Source organism: Xenopus tropicalis, chromosome 10 (genome assembly GCF_000004195.4).
Source record: "Xenopus tropicalis strain Nigerian chromosome 10, UCB_Xtro_10.0, whole genome shotgun sequence".
NCBI lineage: Eukaryota > Metazoa > Chordata > Amphibia > Anura > Pipidae > Xenopus > Xenopus tropicalis.
This window is the reverse complement of record NC_030686.2, coordinates 742052-761261: the sequence shown is the minus strand read 5'-3', so window position 1 is coordinate 761261 and position 19210 is coordinate 742052.

Sequence of the window (19210 nt, the reverse complement as noted above, 5' to 3'; positions counted from 1 at the left end):
CATACACATTTCTTTATACCCCCCCCAGGGGTTGTACCCTGTGTGGCCCCCCAGCCTTACACACCCAGTAAAGGCTCTTCCCCATTGGCTGAGAGTCCAATCCATGTTCACAAAATTCCACACTAATGGGTGGGGTTTCTCTACACACCCCAAAAGGATTATTAGGGACCCCATACTAATACGGGGTTGGACCCCCTTCTGCCTTCAGAACTGCCTTAGTTCTACGCGGCACTGACCCAACAAGGGGCTGAAAGCATTCTGTAGCAATGTCGGCCCATATTGATAGGATGGCATCTTGCAGTTGGAGATTTGTGGGGTGCACACCCAGGGCACGGAGCCCCCGTTCCACCACATCCCAAAGGATGGCTTGGGATCTGGTGACTGTGGGGGCCATTTTAGTAAGGGAACTCATTGTCAGGTTCAAGAAACCAATTGGAAATGATTGGAGCTTTGTGACACGGGGCATTATCCTGCTGGGAGTGGCCATCAGAGGGTACATGGTGGCCATAAAGGGATGGGCATGGGGCATTATCCTGCTGGGAGTGGCCATCAGAGGGTACATGGTGGCCATAAAGGGATGGGCATGGGGCATTATCCTGCTGGGAGTGGCCATCAGAGGGTACATGGTGGCCATAAAGGGATGGGCATGGGGCATTATCCTGCTGGGAGTGGCCATCAGAGGGTACATGGTGGCCATAAAGGGATGGGCATGGGGCATTATCCTGCTGGGAGTGGCCATCAGAGGGTACATGGTGGCCATAAAGGGATGGACATGGGGCATTATCCTGCTGGGAGTGGCCATCAGAGGGTACATGGTGGCCATAAAGGGATGGGCATGGGGCATTATCCTGCTGGGAGTGGCCATCAGAGGGTACATGGTGGCCATAAAGGGATGGACATGGGCAGAGACAATGCTCAGGTAGGCCGTGGCACGATGCCCAATTGGCACTAAGGGGCCTAAAGTGTGCCAACATCCCCCCCCACCAGCCGGCACAGGGGTAACAAGGCATGATGGATCCATGTTCTGTTTGCGCCAAATTCTCACTCTCCAGAAACAGAAATGGAGACTCATCAGACCGGCAACATTTTTCCAAACTGCCCCATTGTGGTGCAACTTGTAGCCCCTTTTCCCTATTTGTAGTGGGGATGGGTGGTACCCGGGGGGGCCTGGTGTAGCCCCTTTTCCCTATTTGTAGTGGGGATGGGTGGTACCCGGGGGGGCCTGGTGTAGCCCCTTTTCCCTATTTGTAGTGGGGATGAGTGGTACCCGGGGGGGCCTGGTGTAGCCCCTTTTCCCTATTTGTAGTGGGGATGGGTGGTACCCGGGGGGGCCTGGTGTAGCCCCTTTTCCCTATTTGTAGTGGGGATGAGTGGTACCCGGGGGGGCCTGGTGTAGCCCCTTTTCCCTATTTGTAGTGGGGATGAGTGGTACCTGGGGGGGCCTGGTGTAGCCCCTTTTCCCTATTTGTAGTGGGGATGGGTGGTACCCGGGGGGGCCTGGTGTAGCCCCTTTTCCCTATTTGTAGTGGGATGAGTGGTACCTGGGGGGGCCTGGTGTAGCCCCTTTTCCCTATTTGTAGTGGGGATGAGTGGTACCCGGGGGCCTGGTGTAGCCCCTTTTCCCTATTTGTAGTGGGGATGAGTGGTACCTGGGGGGCCTGGTGTAGCCCCTTTTCCCTATTTGTAGTGGGGATGGGTGGTACCCGGGGGGGCCTGGTGTAGCCCCTTTTCCCTATTTGTAGTGGGGATGAGTGGTACCTGGGGGGCCTGGTGTAGCCCCTTTTCCCTATTTGTAGTGGGGATGAGTGGTACCCGGGGGCCTGGTGTAGCCCCTTTTCCCTATTTGTAGTGGGGATGAGTGGTACCCGGGGGGGCCTGGTGTAGCCCCTTTTCCCTATTTGTAGTGGGATGAGTGGTACCCGGGGGGGGCCTGGTGTAGCCCCTTTTCCCTATTTGTAGTGGGGATGAGTGGTACCCGGGGGCCTGGTGTAGCCCCTTTTCCCTATTTGTAGTGGGGATGGGTGGTACCCGGGGGGGGCCTGGTGTAGCCCCTTTTCCCTATTTGTAGTGGGGATGGGTGGTACCCGGGGGGGGCCTGGTGTAGCCCCTTTCCCTATTTGTAGTGGGGATGGGTGGTACCCGGGGGGGGGGCCTGGTGTAGCCCCTTTTCCCTATTTGTAGTGGGGATGGGTGGTACCCGGGGGGGGCCTGGTGTAGCCCCTTTTCCCTATTTGTAGTGGGGATGAGTGGTACCCGGGGGGGGGCCTGGTGTAGCCCCTTTTCCCTATTTGTAGTGGGGATGGGTGGTACCCGGGGGGGGGCCTGGTGTAGCCCCTTTTCCCTATTTGTAGTGGGGATGGGTGGTACCCGGGGGGGCCTGGTGTAGCCCCTTTTCCCTATTTGTAGTGGGGATGGGTGGTACCCGGGGGCCTGGTGTAGCCCCTTTTCCCTATTTGTAGTGGGGATGAGTGGTACCCGGGGGGGCCTGGTGTAGCCCCTTTTCCCTATTTGTAGTGGGGATGAGTGGTACCCGGGGGCCTGGTGTAGCCCCTTTTCCCTATTTGTAGTGGGGATGAGTGGTACCCGGGGGCCTGGTGTAGCCCCTTTTCCCTATTTGTAGTGGGGATGGGTGGTACCCGGGGGGGGCCTGGTGTAGCCCCTTTTCCCTATTTGTAGTGGGGATGGGTGGTACCCGGGGGGCCTGGTGTAGCCCCTTTTCCCTATTTGTAGTGGGGATGAGTGGTACCCGGGGGGCCTGGTGTAGCCCCTTTTCCCCTATTTGTAGTGGGGATGAGTGGTACCCGGGGGGGCCTGGTGTAGCCCCTTTTCCCTATTTGTAGTGGGGATGGGTGGTACCCGGGGGGGGGCCTGGTGTAGCCCCTTTTCCCTATTTGTAGTGGGGATGAGTGGTACCCGGGGGGGCCTGGTGTAGCCCCTTTTCCCTATTTGTAGTGGGGATGAGTGGTACCCGGGGGGGGCCTGGTGTAGCCCCTTTTCCCTATTTGTAGTGGGGATGGGTGGTACCCGGGGGGGGCCTGGTGTAGCCCCTTTTCCCTATTTGTAGTGGGGATGGGTGGTACCCGGGGGGGGGCCTGGTGTAGCCCCTTTCCCTATTTGTAGTGGGGATGAGTGGTACCCGGGGGGCCTGGTGTAGCCCTTTTCCCTATTTGTAGTGGGGATGAGTGGTACCCGGGGGGCCTGGTGTAGCCCCTTTTCCCCTATTTGTAGTGGGGATGAGTGGTACCGGGGGGGGGCCTGGTTGTAGCCCCTTTTCCCTATTTGTAGTGGGGATGGGTGGTACCCGGGGGGCCTGGTGTAGCCCCTTTTCCCTATTTGTAGTGGGGATGAGTGGTACCCGGGGGGGCCTGGTGTAGCCCCTTTTCCCTATTTGTAGTGGGGATGAGTGGTACCCGGGGGGGCCTGGTGTAGCCCCTTTTCCCTATTTGTAGTGGGGATGAGTGGTACCCGGGGGGCCTGGTGTAGCCCCTTTTCCCTATTTGTAGTGGGGATGAGTGGTACCCGGGGGGCCTGGTGTAGCCCCTTTTCCCTATTTGTAGTGGGGATGAGTGGTACCCGGGGGGCCTGGTGTAGCCCTTTTCCCTATTTGTAGTGGGGATGAGTGGTACCCGGGGGGCCTGGTGTAGCCCCTTTTCCCTATTTGTAGTGGGATGAGTGGTACCCGGGGGGCCTGGTGTAGCCCCTTTTCCCTATTTGTAGTGGGGATGGGTGGTACCCGGGGGGCCTGGTGTAGCCCCTTTTCCCTATTTGTAGTGGGGATGGGTGGTACCCGGGGGGCCTGGTGTAGCCCCTTTTCCCTATTTGTAGTGGGGATGAGTGGTACCCGGGGGGCCTGGTGTAGCCCCTTTTCCCTATTTGTAGTGGGGATGAGTGGTACCCGGGGGGCCTGGTGTAGCCCCTTTTCCCTATTTGTAGTGGGGATGAGTGGTACCCGGGGGGGGGCCTGGTGTAGCCCCTTTTCCCTATTGTAGTGGGGATGAGTGGTACCCGGGGGGGGCCTGGTGTAGCCCCTTTTCCCTATTTGTAGTGGGGATGAGTGGTACCCGGGGGGGCCTGGTGTAGCCCCTTTTCCCTATTTGTAGTGGGGATGAGTGGTACCCGGGGGGGGGCCTGGTGTAGCCCCTTTTCCCTATTTGTAGTGGGGATGGGTGGTACCCGGGGGGCCTGGTGTAGCCCCTTTTCCCTATTTGTAGTGGGGATGAGTGGTACCCGGGGGGGCCTGGTGTAGCCCCTTTTCCCTATTTGTAGTGGGGATGAGTGGTACCCGGGGGGCCTGGTGTAGCCCCTTTTCCCTATTTGTAGTGGGGATGAGTGGTACCCGGGGGGCCTGGTGTAGCCCCTTTTCCCTATTTGTAGTGGGGATGGGTGGTACCCGGGGGGCCTGGTGTAGCCCCTTTTCCCTATTTGTAGTGGGGATGAGTGGTACCCGGGGGGCCTGGTGTAGCCCCTTTTCCCTATTTGTAGTGGGATGAGTGGTACCCGGGGGGGGGCCTGGTGTAGCCCCTTTTCCCTATTTGTAGTGGGGATGAGTGGTACCCGGGGGGGGCCTGGTGTAGCCCCTTTTCCCTATTTGTAGTGGGGATGGGTGGTACCCGGGGGGGCCTGGTGTAGCCCCTTTTCCCTATTTGTAGTGGGGATGAGTGGTACCCGGGGGGCCTGGTGTAGCCCCTTTTCCCTATTTGTAGTGGGGATGAGTGGTACCCGGGGGGCCTGGTGTAGCCCCTTTCCCTATTTGTAGTGGGGATGAGTGGTACCCGGGGGGGGGCCTGGTGTAGCCCCTTTTCCCTATTTGTAGTGGGATGAGTGGTACCCGGGGGGGGCCTGGTGTAGCCCCTTTTCCCTATTTGTAGTGGGGATGGGTGGTACCCGGGGGGGGCCTGGTGTAGCCCCTTTTCCCTATTTGTAGTGGGGATGAGTGGTACCCGGGGGGCCTGGTGTAGCCCCTTTTCCCTATTTGTAGTGGGGATGAGTGGTACCCGGGGGGGCCTGGTGTAGCCCCTTTTCCCTATTTGTAGTGGGGATGAGTGGTACCCGGGGGGCCTGGTGTAGCCCCTTTCCCTATTTGTAGTGGGGATGGGTGGTACCCGGGGGGGCCTGGTGTAGCCCCTTTTCCCTATTTGTAGTGGGGATGAGTGGTACCCGGGGGGCCTGGTGTAGCCCCTTTTCCCTATTTGTAGTGGGGATGGGTGGTACCCGGGGGGGCCTGGTGTAGCCCCTTTTCCCTATTTGTAGTGGGGATGAGTGGTACCCGGGGGGGCCTGGTGTAGCCCCTTTTCCCTATTTGTAGTGGGGATGGGTGGTACCCGGGGGGCCTGGTGTAGCCCCTTTTCCCTATTTGTAGTGGGGATGGGTGGTACCCGGGGGGCCTGGTGTAGCCCCTTTTCCCTATTTGTAGTGGGGATGAGTGGTACCCGGGGGGCGGCCTGGTGTAGCCCCTTTTCCCTATTTGTAGTGGGGATGAGTGGTACCCGGGGGGCCTGGTGTAGCCCCTTTTCCCTATTTGTAGTGGGGATGAGTGGTACCCGGGGGGCCTGGTGTAGCCCCTTTTCCCTATTTGTAGTGGGGATGGGTGGTACCCGGGGGGGGCCTGGTGTAGCCCCTTTTCCCTATTTGTAGTGGGGATGGGTGGTACCCGGGGGGCCTGGTGTAGCCCCTTTTCCCTATTTGTAGTGGGGATGGGTGGTACCCGGGGGGGGCCTGGTGTAGCCCCTTTTCCCTATTTGTAGTGGGGATGGGTGGTACCCGGGGGGGGCCTGGTGTAGCCCCTTTTCCCTATTTGTAGTGGGGATGAGTGGTACCCGGGGGGCCTGGTGTAGCCCCTTTTCCCTATTTGTAGTGGGGATGAGTGGTACCCGGGGGGGGCCTGGTGTAGCCCCATTTCCCTATTTGTAGTGGGGATGAGTGGTACCCGGGGGCCTGGTGTAGCCCCTTTTCCCTATTTGTAGTGGGGATGGGTGGTACCCGGGGGGGCCTGGTGTAGCCCCTTTTCCCTATTTGTAGTGGGGATGGGTGGTACCCGGGGGGGCCTGGTGTAGCCCCTTTTCCCTATTTGTAGTGGGGATGAGTGGTACCCGGGGGGCCTGGTGTAGCCCCTTTTCCCTATTTGTAGTGGGGATGAGTGGTACCCGGGGGGGGCCTGGTGTAGCCCCTTTTCCCTATTTGTAGTGGGGATGGGTGGTACCCGGGGGGCCTGGTGTAGCCCCTTTCCCTATTTGTAGTGGGGATGAGTGGTACCCGGGGGGCCTGGTGTAGCCCCTTTTCCCTATTTGTAGTGGGGATGAGTGGTACCCGGGGGGGTCCTGGTGTAGCCCCTTTTCCCTATTTGTAGTGGGGATGAGTGGTACCCGGGGGGGGCCTGGTGTAGCCCCTTTTCCCTATTTGTAGTGGGGATGAGTGGTACCCGGGGGGGCCTGGTGTAGCCCCTTTTCCCTATTTGTAGTGGGGATGAGTGGTACCCGGGGGGGGGCCTGGTGTAGCCCCTTTTCCCTATTTGTAGTGGGGATGAGTGGTACCCGGGGGGCCTGGTGTAGCCCCTTTTCCCTATTTGTAGTGGGGATGAGTGGTACCCGGGGGGGGCCTGGTGTAGCCCCTTTTCCCTATTTGTAGTGGGGATGAGTGGTACCCGGGGGGCCTGGTGTAGCCCCTTTTCCCTATTTGTAGTGGGGATGAGTGGTAACCCGGGGGGGCCTGGTGTAGCCCCTTTTCCCTATTTGTAGTGGGGATGAGTGGTACCCGGGGGGGCCTGGTGTAGCCCCTTTTCCCTATTTGTAGTGGGGATGAGTGGTACCCGGGGGGGCCTGGTGTAGCCCCTTTTCCCTATTTGTAGTGGGGATGAGTGGTACCCGGGGGGGCCTGGTGTAGCCCCTTTTCCCTATTTGTAGTGGGGACGAGTGGTACCCGGGGGGGGGCCTGGTGTAGCCCCTTTTCCCTATTTGTAGTGGGGATGGGTGGTACCCGGGGGGGGGCCTGGTGTAGCCCCTTTTCCCTATTTGTAGTGGGGATGGGTGGTACCCGGGGGGGGCCTGGTGTAGCCCCTTTTCCCTATTTGTAGTGGGGATGAGTGGTACCCGGGGGGCCTGGTGTAGCCCCTTTTCCCTATTTGTAGTGGGGATGAGTGGTACCCGGGGGGGCCTGGTGTAGCCCCTTTTCCCTATTTGTAGTGGGGATGAGTGGTACCCGGGGGGGGCCTGGTGTAGCCCCTTTTCCCTATTTGTAGTGGGGATGGGTGGTACCCGGGGGGGCCTGGTGTAGCCCCTTTTCCCTATTTGTAGTGGGGATGAGTGGTACCCTGGGGGGCCTGGTGTAGCCCCTTTTCCCTATTTGTAGTGGGGAGGGGTGGTACCCGGGGGGGCCTGGTGTAGCCCCTTTTCCCTATTTGTAGTGGGGATGGGTGGTACCCGGGGGGCCTGGTGTAGCCCCTTTTCCCTATTTGTAGTGGGGATGGGTGGTACCCGGGGGGGCCTGGTGTAGCCCCTTTTCCCTATTTGTAGTGGGGATGGGTGGTACCCGGGGGGCCTGGTGTAGCCCCTTTCCCTATTTGTAGTGGGGATGAGTGGTACCCGGGGGGGCCTGGTGTAGCCCCTTTTCCCTATTTGTAGTGGGGATGGGTGGTACCCGGGGGGGCCTGGTGTAGCCCCTTTTCCCTATTTGTAGTGGGGATGGGTGGTACCCGGGGGGGCCTGGTGTAGCCCCTTTTCCCTATTTGTAGTGGGGATGAGTGGTACCCGGGGGGGGGCCTGGTGTAGCCCCTTTTCCCTATTTGTAGTGGGGATGGGTGGTACCCGGGGGGGGGCCTGGTGTAGCCCCTTTTCCCTATTTGTAGTGGGGATGAGTGGTACCCGGGGGGGGCCTGGTGTAGCCCCTTTTCCCTATTTGTAGTGGGGATGGGTGGTACCCGGGGGGGGCCTGGTGTAGCCCCTTTTCCCTATTTGTAGTGGGGATGAGTGGTACCCGGGGGGCCTGGTGTAGCCCCTTTTCCCTATTTGTAGTGGGGATGAGTGGTACCCGGGGGCCTGGTGTAGCCCCTTTTCCCTATTTGTAGTGGGGATGGGTGGTACCCGGGGGGGGCCTGGTGTAGCCCCTTTTCCCTATTTGTAGTGGGGATGAGTGGTACCCGGGGGGGCCTGGTGTAGCCCCTTTTCCCTATTTGTAGTGGGGATGGGTGGTACCCGGGGGGCCTGGTGTAGCCCCTTTTCCCTATTTGTAGTGGGGATGGGTGGTACCCGGGGGGCCTGGTGTAGCCCCTTTTCCCTATTTGTAGTGGGGATGGGTGGTACCCGGGGGGGGCCTGGTGTAGCCCCTTTTCCCTATTTGTAGTGGGGATGGGTGGTACCCGGGGGGGCCTGGTGTAGCCCCTTTTCCCTATTTGTAGTGGGGATGGGTGGTACCCGGGGGGCCTGGTGTAGCCCCTTTTCCCTATTTGTAGTGGGGATGAGTGGTACCCGGGGGGGCCTGGTGTAGCCCCTTTTCCCTATTTGTAGTGGGGATGGGTGGTACCCGGGGGGGGCCTGGTGTAGCCCCTTTTCCCTATTTGTAGTGGGGATGAGTGGTACCCGGGGGGCCTGGTGTAGCCCCTTTTCCCTATTTGTAGTGGGGATGGGTGGTACCCGGGGGGGGCCTGGTGTAGCCCCTTTTCCCTATTTGTAGTGGGGATGAGTGGTACCCGGGGGGCCTGGTGTAGCCCCTTTTCCCTATTTGTAGTGGGGATGGGTGGTACCCGGGGGGGGCCTGGTGTAGCCCCTTTTCCCTATTTGTAGTGGGGATGAGTGGTACCCGGGGGGCCTGGTGTAGCCCCTTTTCCCTATTTGTAGTGGGGATGGGTGGTACCCGGGGGGGCCTGGTGTAGCCCCTTTTCCCTATTTGTAGTGGGGATGAGTGGTACCCGGGGGGGGCCTGGTGTAGCCCCTTTTCCCTATTTGTAGTGGGGATGGGTGGTACCCGGGGGGGGGCCTGGTGTAGCCCCTTTTCCCTATTTGTAGTGGGGATGGGTGGTACCCGGGGGGGGCCTGGTGTAGCCCCTTTTCCCTATTTGTAGTGGGGATGAGTGGTACCCGGGGGGGGGCCTGGTGTAGCCCCTTTTCCCTATTTGTAGTGGGGATGAGTGGTACCCGGGGGGCCTGGTGTAGCCCCTTTTCCCTATTTGTAGTGGGGATGGGTGGTACCCGGGGGGCCTGGTGTAGCCCCTTTTCCCTATTTGTAGTGGGATGAGTGGTACCCGGGGGGGGCCTGGTGTAGCCCCTTTTCCCTATTTGTAGTGGGGATGAGTGGTACCCGGGGGGGGCCTGGTGTAGCCCCTTTTCCCTATTTGTAGTGGGGATGAGTGGTACCCGGGGGGGCCTGGTGTAGCCCCTTTTCCCTATTTGTAGTGGGGATGGGTGGTACCCGGGGGGGCCTGGTGTAGCCCCTTTTCCCTATTTGTAGTGGGGATGGGTGGTACCCGGGGGGCCTGGTGTAGCCCCTTTTCCCTATTTGTAGTGGGGATGGGTGGTACCCGGGGGGGCCTGGTGTAGCCCCTTTTCCCTATTTGTAGTGGGGATGAGTGGTACCCGGGGGGCCTGGTGTAGCCCCTTTTCCCTATTTGTAGTGGGGATGAGTGGTACCCGGGGGGGGCCTGGTGTAGCCCCTTTTCCCTATTTGTAGTGGGGATGGGTGGTACCCGGGGGGGGGCCTGGTGTAGCCCCTTTTCCCTATTTGTAGTGGGGATGAGTGGTACCCGGGGGGGCCTGGTGTAGCCCCTTTTCCCTATTTGTAGTGGGGATGGGTGGTACCCGGGGGGCCTGGTGTAGCCCCTTTTCCCTATTTGTAGTGGGGATGGGTGGTACCCGGGGGGCCTGGTGTAGCCCCTTTTCCCTATTTGTAGTGGGGATGAGTGGTACCCGGGGGGCCTGGTGTAGCCCCTTTTCCCTATTTGTAGTGGGGATGGGTGGTACCCGGGGGGGGCCTGGTGTAGCCCCTTTTCCCTATTTGTAGTGGGGATGAGTGGTACCCGGGGGGGCCTGGTGTAGCCCCTTTTCCCTATTTGTAGTGGGGATGAGTGGTACCCGGGGGGCCTGGTGTAGCCCCTTTTCCCTATTTGTAGTGGGGATGAGTGGTACCCGGGGGGGCCTGGTGTAGCCCCTTTTCCCTATTTGTAGTGGGGATGAGTGGTACCCGGGGGGGCCTGGTGTAGCCCCTTTTCCCTATTTGTAGTGGGGATGAGTGGTACCCGGGGGGGCCTGGTGTAGCCCCTTTTCCCTATTTGTAGTGGGGATGGGTGGTACCCGGGGGGCCTGGTGTAGCCCCTTTTCCCTATTTGTAGTGGGGATGGGTGGTACCCGGGGGGGGCCTGGTGTAGCCCCTTTTCCCTATTTGTAGTGGGGATGGGTGGTACCCGGGGGGGGCCTGGTGTAGCCCCTTTTCCCTATTTGTAGTGGGGATGAGTGGTACCCGGGGGGCCTGGTGTAGCCCCTTTTCCCTATTTGTAGTGGGGATGAGTGGTACCCGGGGGGCCTGGTGTAGCCCCTTTTCCCTATTTGTAGTGGGGATGGGTGGTACCCGGGGGGCCTGGTGTAGCCCCTTTTCCCTATTTGTAGTGGGGATGGGTGGTACCCGGGGGGCCTGGTGTAGCCCCTTTTCCCTATTTGTAGTGGGGATGAGTGGTACCCGGGGGCCTGGTGTAGCCCCTTTTCCCTATTTGTAGTGGGGATGAGTGGTACCCGGGGGGGCCTGGTGTAGCCCCTTTTCCCTATTTGTAGTGGGGATGAGTGGTACCCGGGGGGGCCTGGTGTAGCCCCTTTTCCCTATTTGTAGTGGGGATGAGTGGTACCCGGGGGGCCTGGTGTAGCCCCTTTTCCCTATTTGTAGTGGGGATGAGTGGTACCCGGGGGGGGCCTGGTGTAGCCCCTTTTCCCTATTTGTAGTGGGGATGAGTGGTACCTGGGGGGGCCTGGTGTAGCCCCTTTTCCCTATTTGTAGTGGGGATGGGTGGTACCCGGGGGGCCTGGTGTAGCCCCTTTTCCCTATTTGTAGTGGGGATGGGTGGTACCCGGGGGGCCTGGTGTAGCCCCTTTTCCCTATTTGTAGTGGGGATGAGTGGTACCTGGGGGGGCCTGGTGTAGCCCCTTTTCCCTATTTGTAGTGGGGATGAGTGGTACCCGGGGGGCCTGGTGTAGCCCCTTTTCCCTATTTGTAGTGGGGATGAGTGGTACCTGGGGGGGCCTGGTGTAGCCCCTTTTCCCTATTTGTAGTGGGGATGGGTGGTACCCGGGGGGCCTGGTGTAGCCCCTTTTCCCTATTTGTAGTGGGGATGGGTGGTACCCGGGGGGGCCTGGTGTAGCCCCTTTTCCCTATTTGTAGTGGGGATGGGTGGTACCCGGGGGGGCCTGGTGTAGCCCCTTTTCCCTATTTGTAGTGGGGATGAGTGGTACCCGGGGGGCCTGGTGTAGCCCCTTTTCCCTATTTGTAGTGGGGATGAGTGGTACCCGGGGGGGGCCTGGTGTAGCCCCTTTTCCCTATTTGTAGTGGGGATGAGTGGTACCCGGGGGGGGCCTGGTGTAGCCCCTTTTCCCTATTTGTAGTGGGGATGGGTGGTACCCGGGGGGGCCTGGTGTAGCCCCTTTTCCCTATTTGTAGTGGGGATGAGTGGTACCCGGGGGGGGCCTGGTGTAGCCCCTTTTCCCTATTTGTAGTGGGGATGAGTGGTACCCGGGGGGGGGCCTGGTGTAGCCCCTTTTCCCTATTTGTAGTGGGGATGAGTGGTACCCGGGGGGGGCCTGGTGTAGCCCCTTTTCCCTATTTGTAGTGGGGATGAGTGGTACCCGGGGGGCCTGGTGTAGCCCCTTTTCCCTATTTGTAGTGGGGATGAGTGGTACCCGGGGGGGGCCTGGTGTAGCCCCTTTTCCCTATTTGTAGTGGGGATGAGTGGTACCCGGGGGGGGGCCTGGTGTAGCCCCTTTTCCCTATTTGTAGTGGGGATGGGTGGTACCCGGGGGGGCCTGGTGTAGCCCCTTTTCCCTATTTGTAGTGGGGATGAGTGGTACCCGGGGGGGGGCCTGGTGTAGCCCCTTTTCCCTATTTGTAGTGGGGATGAGTGGTACCCGGGGGGGGCCTGGTGTAGCCCCTTTTCCCTATTTGTAGTGGGGATGAGTGGTACCCGGGGGGCCTGGTGTAGCCCCTTTTCCCTATTTGTAGTGGGGATGGGTGGTACCCGGGGGGGCCTGGTGTAGCCCCTTTTCCCTATTTGTAGTGGGGATGAGTGGTACCCGGGGGCCTGGTGTAGCCCCTTTTCCCTATTTGTAGTGGGGATGGGTGGTACCCGGGGGGGGGCTGGTGTAGCCCCTTTTCCCTATTTGTAGTGGGGATGAGTGGTACCCGGGGGGCCTGGTGTAGCCCCTTTTCCCTATTTGTAGTGGGGATGGGTGGTACCCGGGGGGGCCTGGTGTAGCCCCTTTTCCCTATTTGTAGTGGGGATGAGTGGTACCCGGGGGGGCCTGGTGTAGCCCCTTTTCCCTATTTGTAGTGGGGATGAGTGGTACCCGGGGGGGGCCTGGTGTAGCCCCTTTTCCCTATTTGTAGTGGGGATGGGTGGTACCCGGGGGGGGGCCTGGTGTAGCCCCTTTTCCCTATTTGTAGTGGGGATGAGTGGTACCCGGGGGGGCCTTGTGTAGCCCCTTTTCCCTATTTGTAGTGGGGATGGGTGGTACCCGGGGGGCCTGGTGTAGCCCCTTTTCCCTATTTGTAGTGGGGATGGGTGGTACCCGGGGGGGGGCCTGGTGTAGCCCCTTTTCCCTATTTGTAGTGGGATGGGTGGTACCCGGGGGGCCTGGTGTAGCCCCTTTTCCCTATTTGTAGTGGGGATGAGTGGTACCCGGGGGGCCTGGTGTAGCCCCTTTTCCCTATTTGTAGTGGGGATGGGTGGTACCCGGGGGGGGCCTGGTGTAGCCCCTTTTCCCTATTTGTAGTGGGGATGAGTGGTACCCGGGGGGGGGCCTGGTGTAGCCCCTTTTCCCTATTTGTAGTGGGGATGGGTGGTACCCGGGGGGCCTGGTGTAGCCCCTTTTCCCTATTTGTAGTGGGGATGAGTGGTACCCGGGGGGCCTGGTGTAGCCCCTTTTCCCTATTTGTAGTGGGGATGAGTGGTACCCGGGGGGCCTGGTGTAGCCCCTTTTCCCTATTTGTAGTGGGGATGAGTGGTACCCGGGGGGGGCCTGGTGTAGCCCCTTTTCCCTATTTGTAGTGGGGATGGGTGGTACCCGGGGGGGCCTGGTGTAGCCCCTTTTCCCTATTTGTAGTGGGGATGGGTGGTACCCGGGGGCCTGGTGTAGCCCCTTTTCCCTATTTGTAGTGGGGATGAGTGGTACCCGGGGGGGCCTGGTGTAGCCCCTTTTCCCTATTTGTAGTGGGGATGGGTGGTACCCGGGGGGGCCTGGTGTAGCCCCCTTTCCCTATTTGTAGTGGGGATGAGTGGTACCCGGGGGGCCTGGTGTAGCCCCTTTTCCCTATTTGTAGTGGGGATGAGTTGTACCCGGGGGGGCCTGGTGTAGCCCCTTTTCCCTATTTGTAGTGGGGATGGGTGGTACCCGGGGGGGCCTGGTGTAGCCCCTTTTCCCTATTTGTAGTGGGGATGGGTGGTACCCGGGGGGCCTGGTGTAGCCCCTTTTCCCTATTTGTAGTGGGGATGAGTGGTACCCGGGGGGCCTGGTGTAGCCCCTTTTCCCTATTTGTAGTGGGGATGAGTGGTACCCGGGGGGGGGCCTGGTGTAGCCCCTTTTCCCTATTTGTAGTGGGGATGGGTGGTACCCGGGGGGGGGGCCTGGTGTAGCCCCTTTTCCCTATTTGTAGTGGGGATGAGTGGTACCCGGGGGGGGGCCTGGTGTAGCCCCTTTTCCCTATTTGTAGTGGGGATGGGTGGTACCCGGGGGGGCCTGGTGTAGCCCCTTTTCCCTATTTGTAGTGGGGATGAGTGGTACCCGGGGGGGCCTGGTGTAGCCCCTTTTCCCTATTTGTAGTGGGGAAGGGTGGTACCCGGGGGGGGGGCCTGGTGTAGCCCCTTTTCCCTATTTGTAGTGGGGATGAGTGGTACCCGGGGGGGGGCCTGGTGTAGCCCCTTTTCCCTATTTGTAGTGGGGATGGGTGGTACCCGGGGGGGGCCTGGTGTAGCCCCTTTTCCCTATTTGTAGTGGGGATGAGTGGTACCCGGGGGGGGGCCTGGTGTAGCCCCTTTTCCCTATTTGTAGTGGGGATGGGTGGTACCCGGGGGGGGGGGCCTGGTGTAGCCCCTTTTCCCTATTTGTAGTGGGGATGGGTGGTACCCGGGGGGGCCTGGTGTAGCCCCTTTTCCCTATTTGTAGTGGGGATGGGTGGTACCCGGGGGGGGCCTGGTGTAGCCCCTTTTCCCTATTTGTAGTGGGGATGAGTGGTACCCGGGGGGGGGCCTGGTGTAGCCCCTTTTCCCTATTTGTAGTGGGGATGAGTGGTACCCGGGGGGCCTGGTGTAGCCCCTTTTCCCTATTTGTAGTGGGGATGAGTGGTACCCGGGGGGCCTGGTGTAGCCCCTTTTCCCTATTTGTAGTGGGGATGAGTGGTACCCGGGGGGGGGCCTGGTGTAGCCCCTTTTCCATATTTGTAGTGGGGATGGGTGGTACCCGGGGGGCGTGGTGTAGCCCCTTTTCCCTATTTGTAGTGGGGATGAGTGGTATCCGGGGGGGCCTGGTGTAGCCCCTTTTCCCTATTTGTAGTGGGGATGAGTGGTACCCGGGGGGGGGGCTGGTGTAGCCCCTTTTCCCTATTTGTAGTGGGGATGGGTGGTACCCGGGGGGGCCTGGTGTAGCCCCTTTTCCCTATTTGTAGTGGGGATGAGTGGTACCCGGGGGGGGGCCTGGTGTAGCCCCTTTTCCCTATTTGTAGTGGGGATGGGTGGTACCCGGGGGGCCTGGTGTAGCCCCTTTTCCCTATTTGTAGTGGGGATGGGTGGTACCCGGGGGGGCCTGGTGTAGCCCCTTTTCCCTATTTGTAGTGGGGATGAGTGGTACCCGGGGGGGGGCCTGGTGTAGCCCCTTTTCCCTATTTGTAGTGGGGATGGGTGGTACCCGGGGGGGGGCCTGGTGTAGCCCCTTTTCCCTATTTGTAGTGGGGATGGGTGGTACCCGGGGGGGGGCCTGGTGTAGCCCCTTTTCCCTATTTGTAGTGGGGATGGGTGGTACCCGGGGGGGGCCTGGTGTAGCCCCTTTTCCCTATTTGTAGTGGGGATGAGTGGTACCCGGGGGGGCCTGGTGTAGCCCCTTTTCCCTATTTGTAGTGGGGATGGGTGGTACCCGGGGGGGCCTGGTGTAGCCCCTTTTCCCTATTTGTAGTGGGGATGAGTGGTACCCGGGGGGGCCTGGTGTAGCCCCTTTTCCCTATTTGTAGTGGGGATGAGTGGTACCCGGGGGGGCCTGGTGTAGCCCCTTTTCCCTATTTGTAGTGGGGATGGGTGGTACCCGGGGGGCCTGGTGTAGCCCCTTTTCCCTATTTGTAGTGGGGATGGGTGGTACCCGGGGGGGCCTGGTGTAGCCCCTTTTCCCTATTTGTAGTGGGGATGGGTGGTACCCGGGGGGCCTGGTGTAGCCCCTTTTCCCTATTTGTAGTGGGGATGAGTGGTACCCGGGGGGGGGCCTGGTGTAGCCCCTTTTCCCTATTTGTAGTGGGGATGAGTGGTACCCGGGGGGGCCTGGTGTAGCCCCTTTTCCCTATTTGTAGTGGGGATGAGTGGTACCCGGGGGGCCTGGTGTAGCCCCTTTTCCCTATTTGTAGTGGGGATGGGTGGTACCCGGGGGGGCCTGGTGTAGCCCCTTTTCCCTATTTGTAGTGGGGATGGGTGGTACCCGGGGGGGCCTGGTGTAGCCCCTTTTCCCTATTTGTAGTGGGGATGAGTGGTACCCGGGGGGGGGCCTGGTGTAGCCCCTTTTCCCTATTTGTAGTGGGGATGGGTGGTACCCAGGGGGGGGCCTGGTGTAGCCCCTTTTCCCTATTTGTAGTGGGGATGAGTGGTACCCGGGGGGGGCCTGGTGTAGCCCCTTTTCCCTATTTGTAGTGGGGATGGGTGGTACCCGGGGGGCCTGGTGTAGCCCCTTTTCCCTATTTGTAGTGGGGATGGGTGGTACCCGGGGGGGCCTGGTGTAGCCCCTTTTCCCTATTTGTAGTGGGGATGAGTGGTACCCGGGGGGGGGCCTGGTGTAGCCCCTTTTCCCTATTTGTAGTGGGGATGAGTGGTACCCGGGGGGCCTGGTGTAGCCCCTTTTCCCTATTTGTAGTGGGGATGAGTGGTACCCGGGGGGGGCCTGGTGTAGCCCCTCTGCCCCAGGGCTGTGCGGGTTGGGGCCTCACTAATGCTTTGCTGCCCCCTCGCTTGTAACGAGTGGGTATTTCAGGCAAAGTTGCCCTTCTATCAGCTGAATCGGCCCATTCCCCTCCGGCACCAACAGGGCATTTGCACCCACAGGACTGCCCCATACGGGGTGTTTTGCCCTTTTCCCCCCATTCTGTGTAACCCCTAGAAATGGGCGGGACTAGTGGGGTTTGGGGGGAAAGGAGGCGGCAGGAAGTGGCACAGATGGGCGGGACTAGTGGGGTTTGGGGGGAAAGGAGGCGGCAGGAAGTGGCACAGATGGGCGGGACTAGTGGGGTTTGGGGGAAAGGAGGCGGCAGGAAGTGGCACAGATGGGCGGGACTAGTGGGGTTTGGGGGGAAAGGAGGCGGCAGGAAGTGGCACAGATGGGCGGGACTAGTGGGGTTTGGGGGGAAAGGAGGCGGCAGGAAGTGGCACAGATGGGCGGGACTAGTGGGGTTTGGGGGGAAAGGAGGCGGCAGGAAGTGGCACAGATGGGCGGGACTAGTGGGGTTTGGGGGGAAAGGAGGCGGCAGGAAGTGGCACAGATGGGCGGGACTAGTGGGGTTTGGGGGAAAGGAGGCGGCAGGAAGTGGCACAGATGGGCGGGACTAGTGGGGTTTGGGGGGAAAGGAGGCGGCAGGAAGTGGCACAGATGGGCGGGGCTAGTGGGGTTTGGGGGGAAAGGAGGCGGCAGGAAGTGGCACAGATGGGCGGGGCTAGTGGGGTTTGGGGGGAAAGGAGGCGGCAGGAAGTGGCACAGATGGGCGGGGCTAGTGGGGTTTGGGGGGAAAGGAGGCGGCAGGAAGTGGCACAGATGGGCGGGGCTAGTGGGGTTTGGGGGGAAAGGAGGCGGCAGGAAGTGGCACAGATGGGCGGGGCTAGTGGGGTTTGGGGGGAAAGGAGGCGGCAGGAAGTGGAACAGATGGGCGGGGCTAGTGGGGTTTGGGGGGAAAGGAGGCGGCAGGAAGTGGCACAGATGGGCGGGGCTAGTGGGGTTTGGGGGGAAAGGAGGCGGCAGGACGTGGCACAGATGGGCGGGGCTAGTGGGGTTTGGGGGGAAAGGAGGCGGCAGGACGTGGCACAGATGGGCGGGGCTAGTGGGGTTTGGGGGGAAAGGAGGCGGCAGGAAGTGGCACAGATGGGCGGGGCGAGTGGGGTTTGGGGGAAAGGAGGCGGCAGGAAGTGGCACAGATGGGCGGGGCTAGTGGGGTTTGGGGGGAAAGGAGGCGGCAGGAAGTGGCACAGATGGGCGGGGCTAGTGGGGTTTGGGGGGAAAGGAGGCGGCAGGAAGTGGCACAGATGGGCGGGGCTAGTGGGGTTTGGGGGGAAAGGAGGCGGCAGGAAGTGGAACAGATGGGCGGGGCTAGTGGGGTTTGGGGGGAAAGGAGGCGGCAGGACGTGGCACAGATGGGCGGGGCTAGTGGGGTTTGGGGGGAAAGGAGGCGGCAGGACGTGGCACAGATGGGCGGGGCTAGTGGGGTTTGGGGGGAAAGGAGGCGGCAGGACGTGGCACAGATGGGCGGGGCGAGTGGGGTTTGGGGGGAAAGGAGGCGGCAGGAAGTGGCACAGATGGGCGGGGCGAGTGGGGTTTGGGGGAAAGGAGGCGGCAGGAAGTGGCACAGATGGGCGGGGCGAGTGGGGTTTGGGGGGAAAGGAGGCGGCAGGAAGTGGCACAGATGGGCGGGGCGAGTGGGGTTTGGGGGGAAAGGAGGCGGCAGGAAGTGGCACAGATGGGCGGGGCTAGTGGGGTTTGGGGGAAAGGAGGCGGCAGGAAGTGGCACAGATGGGCGGGGCTAGTGGGGTTTGGGGGGAAAGGAGGCGGCAGGAAGTGGAACAGATGTGCGGGGCTAGTGGGGTTTGGGGGGAAAGGAGGCGGCAGGAAGTGGAACAGATGGGCGGGGCTAGTGGGGTTTGGGGGGAAAGGAGGCGGCAGGAAGTGGAACAGATGGGCGGGGCTAGTGGGGTTTGGGGGGAAAGGAGGCGGCAGGAAGTGGCACAGATGGGCGGGGTTAGTGGGGTTTGGGGGGAAAGGAGGCGGCAGGAAGTGGCACAGATGGGCGGGACTAGTGGGGTTTGGGGGGAAAGGAGGCGGCAGGAAGTGGCACAGATGGGTGGGGCGAGTGGGGTTTGGGGGCATAGGAGGCGGCAGGAAGTGGCACAGATGGGCGGGGCGAGTGGGGTTTGGGGGGAAAGGAGGTGGCAGGAAGTGGAACAGATGGGCGGGGCTAGTGGGGTTTGGGGGGAAAGGAGGCGGCAGGAAGTGGCACAGATGGGCGGGGTGAGTGGGGTTTGGGGGGAAAGGAGGCGGCAGGAAGTGGCACAGATGGGCGGGACTAGTGGGGTTTGGGGGCATAGGAGGCGGCAGGAAGTGGCACAGATGGGCGGGGCGAGTGGGGTTTGGGGGGAAAGGAGGCGGCAGGAAGTGGCACAGATGGGCGGGGCTAGTGGGGTTTGGGGGGAAAGGAGGCGGCAGGAAGTGGCACAGATGGGCGGGGCGAGTGGGGTTTGGGGGGAAAGGAGGCGGCAGGAAGTGGCACAGATGGGCGGGGCGAGTGGGGTTTGGGGGGAAAGGAGGCGGCAGGAAGTGGCACAGATGGGCGGGGCGAGTGGGGTTTGGGGGGAAAGGAGGCGGCAGGAAGTGGCACAGATGGGCGGGGCGAGTGGGGTTTGGGGGGATAGGAGGCGGCAGGAAGTGGCACAGATGGGCGGGGCGAGTGGGGTTTGGGTCAGAAACACAACATTTTTAAGCACAATGGTTCAATAGATAGAGGAGTATAATTCCCTGGTACATTCATTGTTATAGGGTGTGTCTCCTTTAAATCCCCTTTCCCAATCTGACACTCAGTT